This window comes from Pan paniscus, chromosome 4, assembly GCF_029289425.2.
Source record: "Pan paniscus chromosome 4, NHGRI_mPanPan1-v2.0_pri, whole genome shotgun sequence".
Lineage (NCBI taxonomy): Eukaryota > Metazoa > Chordata > Mammalia > Primates > Hominidae > Pan > Pan paniscus.
In genome coordinates, this window is record NC_073253.2 from 62,565,582 (window position 1) to 62,576,365 (window position 10,784).

A 10,784-nucleotide genomic window follows, 5' to 3' on the forward strand; every position below is an offset into this window, starting at 1 on the left:
CGGCTGGCAGTGTCAAGTGAAACCTTTTTCTTGCTCCCCCCTGCCCCCTAGAACTCCTAAGTGACCAGGAACAGACGATTTTTAACCGAGTTCTGCTGCGTGGAGCCCAGGTTGGCGCTAGTGAGTGCAGTGTGCTGACCCAAGTGGTGGTGGCCCAAGGACGCGCTGACCCGTACATTTGGCAAAGCTTTCATTAAATGTATCAGATTCTCGCGGAAGTGGTTGCAGTCCGGAGAGTGAAACAGCTATCTCTCAAGTCCTGACCGGTTCAGCTGAAATCTACATTTGCACTGAATCTAGCAAAACACGGACGGGTCCGCCCGAGATCTCAGGAAACCCAGAGCAAGTTACCTCCATGTAGTTGATCATTCTTTCTGAAAGGACGGACACCATTTACCCCACTGCAATCCTGTCCAACGGGCAGCTCTGAGTTTAGCTTTAGCGCCAAAGGATTGATTTCCCCCACCCGCTGGAGATTTACTGGGGACGAGCGGGGGAGGGGAGGCGAAGGTACCTCGGAGGAGGTCAAGTGGGGGAGGAGGAGGAGCAGCAGAAAATTACCAGCCAAGCAGGGGAGGGAGTTGGAAGCCCGGAAATATACCAGGATGCCTCAAGTAACCTTCCTTTAAGTCTCAGAATTCAGCCCTCGGAAAACAGCCTCATAAGGTGTCCTGGGAAGGAGTCCTCGGGTGGGCTGCGGAGGTGATGTCAAGAGTTACAGCTACTTTATGAATTAAACTGACGGCTAAGGCATGTCGGGACAGTTTAGTGTAAGCTGAATGGTGCGTGGACGGGGCAACTTTTAAAGAGAGGTGGGCAATCATTGGTGGCATCTACCAGTATATTCTGCATGTAACAGTAGTTTGGAAGCTGAAGAAAAACCCCTCAAATCCCAGTAAATGCCCAGTCAGTTCGAGAGAGATTTTAGGGACAATTTTGAAGGTCGCTGTCTGCTCCAACTCCGCAGAGATGAACAAGAGTGTGAACTCTGGCGCGGGTGTGTTTAGAATTATCTACGACTTCAGATCCATGCTGTTGAAACTCATCAGTTCTTTGTGACTTCACGTGGAGAGAAGAATTTGCCCTGCCTCCCTACCTGCTAAATGCCGACTGAGAAAAGGGGCCCAGGAGACGACCCCTTTCAGAAAGAACGTCACTTCATCAACTCGACTGAGTTATTAACTTGCTCCCCGAAAGGTCAACAACGCCTTCTCTTCTCAGCCGCACCGCGCGGAGATCAATCGCTTTACCCTAGGTAGCCTCTTGTTCAGGGCTCAGGAACTCCTGTCTTAAGGTCCTTCTGGGGCTCAGAAGCTGTGTTGTATATGTTCTTTCCAAGAATCCCACCTGTCTGCTTTCAAGCACACACGGCGCTAGAAATTTAGCCTAGCCTGAGTCCTGGGATGAGAGAAGAGCTAAACAAAGAGACCCCAACCGTCCCCTTGGCCCCCTGCCCCGCCGTTTTGCAGTTTGCCAACCTTCTAGCTAGACAGCCCCCTAAGTCTCCGTGTTGCGAGTGAAAGAGAATTTTTCTATTTCATCTTCCCATTGACCGAAGCAGAAAAATTGAACCGAATCTACGCCCCTTGCTCTGATTCCTGCTAGAGGAAAACAGAAAATCATCCCGCAGGTCTCTTTCAGTCCCTGGATGGCGAGCGCAGCCCCTGGGAGGCCACACTTAGTTCTTTATTGTGAATCTCTCGCTACTCAAGTTAGTTCGGGACCAGGGCCTCGGATGGCCTCGGTTGCCCGTAAGTACGCGAAAGAAGAGGTGAATCCAATCGCCGGCCTAGAGGATAGTGATCAGACAACCCGAGGATTACTAAACAAGGGGCGGCGGTGTCCCTGTCTCATGGGGTTGGCGTGGGGCGGGGGGTAGGCAGCAAGACCCTCCAGGCTCCTGGATGCAAAGAGTGAGAAAGAAAGCGCAGCCTCTGGCAGCCTGCTTATAAATGCAGCCTTTCGGAAGATGAAACTTGCAGTCTTAGGTTGTCCTCCTTTATGTCCATGTTTCAATCCTCTGGGCTTTCCTCGAAATGAATAAAATTGTGGAAATGAATGAATGAGAATATCACTTTAATTGTTTCAAACTCATTGTCAAGTCACCTTTTCTGCCATCTGCCAGAGGTTCAATTTGCGCTTCGTGTCTACATTCCAGAAAATTGTAAGGACGTTTCCTCTGCATCTGTCTGCCTTGTTGGCAGCGTGCGGAAACGATAACTGCACAGTTATTGGTACAGAATATTTTCATGACTAGCTTAATTCTAAATATCACCCCAAAATACAGATACCTTACTTCTTAGTTGGCATTATTCAAGTTTATTCACTTTGTGCTGCAAATGTTTGAATTAGAAAACAGGAGAGAACTCCCGCAGCAGAGATGCACTTCTGTGCTCTCCTGTCAGTCACAGAACCCACACTGGGTGATTAGCCAGAGGGGCGGGCTCCTTTGTTGACTTAAGAGTTCACCAGGCAAGATGGAACAATTATCTTGTTGCCTCTTCTTAACTGTCTATTGTTGACTTACTTCTGGTATGCTTCCATTGTACAAAATTCTATCCAAAATTGAAGTAATAATAGGTCTACTTTAATTTTACCTGGCTTTGTTAATAGATAGTCTATACCTGACACTCATATACATAAGAGATGTCGAAAGTATATAGCATATCATTTTTGTATAATTGTATATGTTATAATTATATGCTAATGATACCATCATTTAACGTTACAAGGTAATTCTATAGAAAACTTGAAGTTCTATTTTTGATATATATAACACCCTCTTTACAAGAAAATAATTGTCAGGCTTAAAAATGATATTCAAGGGTGCTTTTATCAAGAGAACAAAATCTGAAGCTTCATGAACTAAAATCCTATCAAGCAAGGTGGTCCATAACTAGGTTGCTTTGGGTTAATGATAACTTAAAATACTCTTGTTTTTGTAACTTTTTGTGCACAAAATGCACATTTTACAGTTGTGCATTTCAATGTGTGTTTTACCACTTATTATTCTGAAACCTTCAGTCACATCATTTCAGCAGGAAATAAAACCTGAATAAGTCCTAGGCAATGTGTAAGGAATAAGTATGATTTAACTTTTGTAGCTTAACAATATTGTGCTGATCTTTAAATGCAAATATTAATATATTGAAATTAATATAAGTAGATAATTTCATCACCTCCTAATTTATAAAAAATGGAAAAGCAAGTATAACAAGCTGCTTTACTTTCTATAATGTCTATTTAAGGACCTATTACCAAAATATAGTAATAATAGGATTCATGTATGTGTAACACATATGTAGCTATCACTGTATTATTGGAGAGTTCAGTCTAGTTATAAACACATTGAACTATCATATGATGTGTGCCATTACTTGAATGTTGCTAAATTGATGCTATGCTATATTTTAAGAATCTCCCTCCTCTTTCCAGATACATGTACTAGCCCAGGAAGATCCCTGCATCTTGAACAGTAATGCTGAATTGGAAACTATGTCGTTACCCATAAGTAGAATCCTCCTGACTTTCACTTAAATGTCAGGACCCAAATTATTTTATGTCTCACTTCAGAACATAGCACAATGTGCTATTTTATCTTCTTGGCCCAGTCTTTAGATTTATTCTATACTCTCCGTGTTACAAGCTGCACAAACCATTGGTGACAATGAGAACCACTCTATATAGTTTCACTGACTTTGGATTCTCATATAATGTATGAACAAATATAAGTCATATCTTTTAGGTCTTGACGATGTGTTTCTTCCAATTCTGAAGTGTTTGTATAGTTGTCCCTAATGTCACGTGATACGTCTCTTCGTTGTCCTATACCCCAGCCATAGCAGATCTGATGTGACTTTGGATATACCATGTGAAGGCAAGCATTTTCTTTTAGGCTAGGCCATCAATGAGGAAGAAACGTGAGTAGAGCTCTTAAAGCAGAGGAAAATGTAAGTGGATGGAAAAAAATCACACTTTTGAATATAGTATTGGAGAAAGAATTGAGTGTGGGTGACTTTATTAGCTAGCAGAAGAAAGAGTGAAAATAGGTGCTTGGCTAAGATGAGAAAAGTATTCAATTTTGAAAACAGAAAGAGAAAGCTTATTTAGAAAAAGAAAACATGAAGTAAATGTCAAGAGGAACATAAAGAAATAGGGCGTGGTGACCCAGTTCATTCTGATAGAATAGGCGTTTAAGGGCAAAACCCAGATCCGAAATAGGTAGTGGATGGAGCTAGGGAACAGTAGATTCATAATTATTTTAACTTGGCATTTAAAACTTTAAAATCTGAGTTGAGGGGTTTTCTTTTTTAATGGTAGAAAAGTAGCTTATTTGGCAATAATTTTAAAAACTTCTGTCGCATCTTTAGTCATACTAGACTGTTCACCTTTGTAAACTACTCACTATTAGTAAACTGTCAGTACAGAAAATACAAACTAAAAGTACTAGAAATATCACAATACGGATTTCTCTTTTTAATGTAACTAGGTTTATCTAACAATAAGATTCAGGATTCAGAAAAGAAAAAAGACCAGATCTGAGAAGGAATTTTAAAAAATGGTTTCAAAGTTTTCAAGAGTTTTGTTAGCCATTGCCCTTTCTGCAGACGTGGTTATATCAGAAAGTGTAATTCAAATATTTGCACTGCTTACTTAAACCACAATAAAAAGGGAAAGATGTTGTGAAAACACTGCCTCATGCTCAAATTTATGCAAAACAACTTGAAAGGCTGCCAGCAACACTGTTGTTATGTTAGCAGTTCTGATCTGGCTTCACATTCTCCTAGAGGAGTTCTTCTGATGTGAGAAGAATGTAAACCCAAACCACAAGGGAGTATTCATTGTACCTATGCACTTGGGAAGAGTTTGGGTGCCCAAAATGTCAGAAAAATCAGATACAGTTGTTCTCTTAGAATCTATTCTGGAGGTCACAAGGTCAGAATGCCTGCACATGTGCATAAACCAACATGCCCATAAAAGCCTGATAGGAGGCAGCAGTGCCCCATAAAAGGTCACACCCAGCCAGAATCCAGCAACGTTGGAACAGCGTCTGTTATGGAGAAGAAATATGTGTCTGACAGCAGCAACAGCAGCAGCAGAGAAAGATGGATTGGGGATTAATCATGGTAAGATACTGAGCAAAAGAGACAACAAATTCTGCCAAGCATGAATCCTTCTCTACTCACAGGTTTCACAAAATACACTCTTCAAAGTACAAGCTGGTTGGCCAAGGTCAGGTTGATCTTTGCTAGTCTAAAGAAGCAGCTGCGGAGTGTTTCCCACGGCAGACGGAGAACACCTAAGGATTTTTTACTGTTAAAAAAATAGTAATTTGTGTTTCAACAGTAGAAATACTCCTGATAACACACGTGATCAAAATTGCATTCCCCCTCAGTTCTCATGACATTCACTTTGGGGTAATACCATTTAAAAAATATTATTGGTAGCTGTTAGCCTGTGGCTTTCCAGGACCTTACTTTTAATGTATTTCCCTTGTCTTTCTAGATTTAACATATTGCCTCATTTCATAATCTCCCTTCATTGAGATCATTTGTATAAGCAAAACATGTTACATGACAGTCTTTGGAAGACTGAATAGGCGCCACTAAATTGTGCAGTTTAGAGGGCTCTAGGCAAGGCCACCCAGACTGAAATGGTAGCCCCTCTATTATCTGTCAAAGCATCTCAAATAACTCTAAGAAAGGTTTACTACTTTGACAATCATAAAGACTCCTTAGTTTTCAGGAGGTTTTGTTTAGTTTTGTTGGTTGGTTATTTAATGCCAAAGCTTTCTGTAATTGATTTTTCCTGCTTCTTTACCCATTTGTACCATTATGAAGATTTCTATGATAAGCATGCCAGTAATAAGAAAAAAGAAGGAAAGAAGGAGTTGAAAAGGAAATAAAGATGATAAACCTAAAAATAAATGATACACAATGGAATACTATTCAGCAATTGAAAGAACAACTGATACATACTTTAACATGGGTGAGTCTCAATATGCTGAGTAAAAGAAGCCAGAACAAAAATGGACACTCTATAATTCTACTTATGTAAAACTCTAGGATATACAAACTAGTGTTTGACAAACTGATAGTGAAAGAAATCAGATGAGTGGTGACTGTGGGATGGAGTAGGTGAAGGGTAGATGGGAAAGGCAGAGATTAAAAAGGGACTAGAGGAAATTTTTGGAAGTGATAGACATATTCCTTAATTTATATTCCTTATTTTTATTGTGGTAGTTTAATGGGGGTATGCTGTGGCAAAGCTTACCAAATTATATATTTTAAATATGGGCAGTTCATTGTGTATCATTTATACCTCAATAAAGCTATTAAAAATAGAAAAGAAACTGCATTGTGTTGTCCTGTTCTTTGTTATTGTTATTAGTAGTATTATTACATAATTTTTACAATAAAGGGGAAAGGGCAAATATGCAGCACTGTATTTATGAAATAAGGTACTTGAAGGGAGAAGAAAAGGAGTTTAGCTCAGCCTAATTGGTGTTTGGTCAGTGGGTACTCGGGAATACCAATCTGAATTTTCTATTGCCTAATACTACAATTTCAAGCACTTTCCCATCTTGTAATTCTATTCTTCAGGATCCCAAGATAGGCTTCCCAGAAAACATCTCTATATTTTGCTTTCCCCAAAGTCAAATTAATTCTGTAATTCCTAGCACTCTGTATTATTTTTTTCAACACATCACTTTATAATTTGTCTACATACAGGGTTTGCCACCATCTTCCAAGACTCAAAAAAAAAAAAGTTTTTGAGGAGAGAGTCCATATCTGGACCATTACTGTGAACTATTGTCTCTACAAATTTTCGGTGAATTATCAAATGGTCTCCCAGCCAGATAGTTGGGCTCCTGCTGCCTTTGGCTGAACTTCCTCAGACATCAACTGCTGGTTCACCCAAATGCTTGCCTGAACAAAGACACCATTTCCTGGGTACCCTGTTCTCTTGGCCCACGGGACCCTGGAGTCAGCCTGATCCATATCTGAGTTCTTCATACCCATTGGGCACTCCCTCTGAGACTTGGCTGCACCCCAAGTCTTTCCAGACAGGTTTGCCACCTTCTCTTTCTGGCCCTTGTGAATGAGGCTCCAGCATGTCCATATCCCACTCCTTTTTCCTCATAAACTTAATTTGCTATGAGCTGACTTCAATATCTGATTTTCAAGTAGTCATATCAGCTCTATGGTAAATCAATCAGCCACAGACAGACTTTTCTGTGAGGCAGAGGGAAGGAAGAAGGGAAATGATTTAACTGGGATGTGTTTAAATACAAGATTTATTTCTTTTCATGTTTTGGATTTGGGGTTTAAACATCACTGATCAGGGAAAAGATCGGTCAGTTTCTTTGTGGATCATATTTGTGAGTCTTTCCACAGGGCAGGACATGTACCCAGTGAGGGAGCAAATAGCTTCATTAAGGACAGGGATGGGTATGAAGCATTTAGGGTCAGAGGAGATGGAGCTAGATTAAGAGCATTAGTATTGACTAGAATTCTTTCTTTATACTCTGATCAGAGGCACACAGCTGACATGTCTTGTAATATATTTCTGTGTTTGCTAGAAGCATTCTGCTTTGAAAATTTTCTCTTATCAGAAACTTTTAAAACAAAAACTCACATTAAAAGATTGATGTGAGGAAAATTTTTCCTATTTTTTTCCCTCTCTGAGGAGGAGACTGCTATTTGTTTAAAAAAAAGTCCTTGTTCCCTTGACTTCATTCTTCCTTTCTAATATAATCCTGATATTTGTGTTTGTTTACCTATTGGCTATATTCCCAGCTAAAATACTCTGTTTTCTAGCCTCTCTTATAGCTAGGAGTGGCTGATAAGTAGAGGTTGCCATGTGAGTCTTCGGGGAAAACTACTTACAAGGGAGACAGACAACTGGCACAAACTTCTCTGACATTTTTTTCTTTCCCTTCTTCTTGACTAGAACCTGGGTATTGTGGCTGGAATTCCATCACCCTCTTTTCACTTTGGGGTGACACCGAGGATGGAAGTCAGATGCAATGGGTGTTGCCTGGATCACTGATTATTTTCAAGAACCATCATATTGTCTTTGGACTGTGGAGTTATATATTGCTGTATAACAAGTTACCTCAACTTTAGCAGCTTAAAACAACATCCATTTATTATTTCAGTTTCTTTGGGTCGGAAGTCTGAGCATGGCTTGACCAGTGCCTTTGCCCAAGGTCTAACAAGGATATCATCTAGGTGTTAACCAGGCAGCATTCTCATCTGGAGGCTTGACTAGGCAAAGAATCAGCTGCTGAAATCACTCAGATTGTTGGAAGAATTCATTTTTTTTGCAGTTGTATGACTGAGGTCTCCATTTTGTTTTTTTGTTGGCTGTTGGTCAGAGACTACTTGTCAGCAACTAGTTTAGGACCTTGATCTCCATAGCTCATATCATGGCTATTAGCATCTTTAGGGCTAACAGTAGAATCTTTCTCTCTTCAGGAATTTCTCTCCTCTTTTAAGGGGTTTCACCTGATGAAGTCCGTTAACCCAGGATAATCTCCCTTTTTGTTTACTCCAAATCAACTGATTTGGGACCTTAATTACATCTGCAAAGTCCTTTCACTTTTGCCATATAATGTAACCTAATCATGAGAGTGACATCCTATCATATTCACAGGTCCTGTCCACACTCAAATGACATATGTATAACAGGAAGTGAGACTGCTGGAGGCCATCTTAGAATTCTGCCTATCACAACTCTTTACCTGTGGGCTTCCTGCACATTAAGATGATAAGCCCTTCATTTCTTTCACCAGAGTAGACAGGCACATCTCTAATACTTGCAACGAAACAATTCCTGTTACAAGCTCTGGAAATGTCAGGAAAATAATAAAGTATACTTAATTATTTCCCTTAATTTTACAAATTATTTCTTTTATTCTGGGAATGCAAAGGAATAATTGAGTAAAAAGAAATTGATTTCAGGCTGGGTGCAGTGGCTCACGCCTGTAATCCCAGCACTTTGGGAGGCTGAGGCGGGCGGATCATTTGAGGTCAGGAGTTTGAGACTAGCCTGGCCAACATAGTGAAACCCATCTGTACTAAAAATAAAAAATTAGCCGGGGCATGATGGTGGGTGCCTGTGGTCCCAGCTACTTGAGAAGCTGAGGCAGGAGAATCACTTCAACCGGGGAGGCGGAGGCTGCAGTGAGCTGAGATCTCGCCACTGCACTCCAGCCTGGGCAACAGAGTGAGACTCTGTCTAAAAAAAAAAAAAAAAAAAAAAAGGCCAGGTGTAGTGGCTCACACCTGTAATCCCAGCGCTTTGGGAGGATGAGGTGGGAGGATTGCTTGAGCCCAGGAATTTGAGACCAACCAGGGCAACATAGTGAGACTCCCTGTATCTAACAAAATAATAATAATTTTAAAAAGTTAGCAGGGCGTAGTGGCACATTCCTGTAGTCCCAGCTACTTGAGAGGCTGAAGTGGGAGGATCACTTGAGACTGGGAGGTTGAGTCTGCAGTGAGCTATGGTTGCACCACTGCACTCCAGCCTGGGTAACAGAGTGAGACCCTGTCTCGAAAAATAAAATTTCAAAAAGTAGAGTGAAAAGTGAAGGCTCTCCTTCAAATATACCAATATGTCTTTACTCCCTAAGGGTAGGCACTGTTAGCCACTTTTTGATTATCCTAGCCCCAAAAGGACAAAAAGTGTGGATTTACAATACAAATAGGTATGTATTATATATAATAACATACATAATTGTATATTCATAAACCTATACACATCTCTATGTACTATAAATCAAATCATACAATACATAATATTCTGGAAAAGTTTTGTTAATGACTCCCAGCCAAATATCACCAGGAATTCACCTGCACTTGAACAAGCTGGGTTCCTTGTTCATTGCCACAAGGGAGACTACACATCATGGGGTATTGTGGAGTGTCTTAGTAAGAGGGTATTAGGATTTAGAGAATTTACACTTTGTTTGGGTGATCTGGGGAGAGTTCAAGGAAATGGGGGTTTGCTCACTTTGGATTGGATGCTATCAGGAAATGGAGATAATTCTATTATTGAGAACCTTAATAAATTTTTTCCAGAAGGAGGAAAGACTAGAAGGAAAGTAAAGCTGTAACTGGTAAAGCAGAAGCAATCACTTAAATTAGCCAGGAGAGCGAGATGTTTGGTATTTCTGTGGTTGCTACAGTGACCTTGTTTTTGTCTTGCGCTTAGACAAAATTATGAATGGTCTCATTTTTTGTATCACTTCTTCACAGTCACAGAGTTACCTCGTCTCATGCTGATATTCCCTGAGAATGTTTTGGTCCAAGAGGAGAACATCAAGCCCTGGCTATGAGAGCCAGGCCAAATCCTGACAATGCTGAGACCCAGCTGTTAAGTGTCAGACCAGTTCCCATATGTCAGGGGCTGCTTTTATTTTCATCCCAAAGAAGATCTCTGATGAGAAAAAAAAATGCAAATTAGATAATATATTGTATTGCATTGGGGATAGAAGAATTATAAATTGTCCATTACACATATAATTCATATTATGTAGGGTCATGCTGTGGTTGATAATTCCAGACTTTATTAGGTACATTTCAATGTCGTGCAAAAAATGTCCTTTGTTGGTGGGAGCTATATATATTCTCCTATCAACATACGACATGTGTTTTATATATGTGAAAATGTATACACATATACATATATGAAATACATGTTTTCTATGTATTTTATATAACTATACTTTTAAAGAGAAAGCATAACTATGTCTAGAAAATGTATATAACATACAT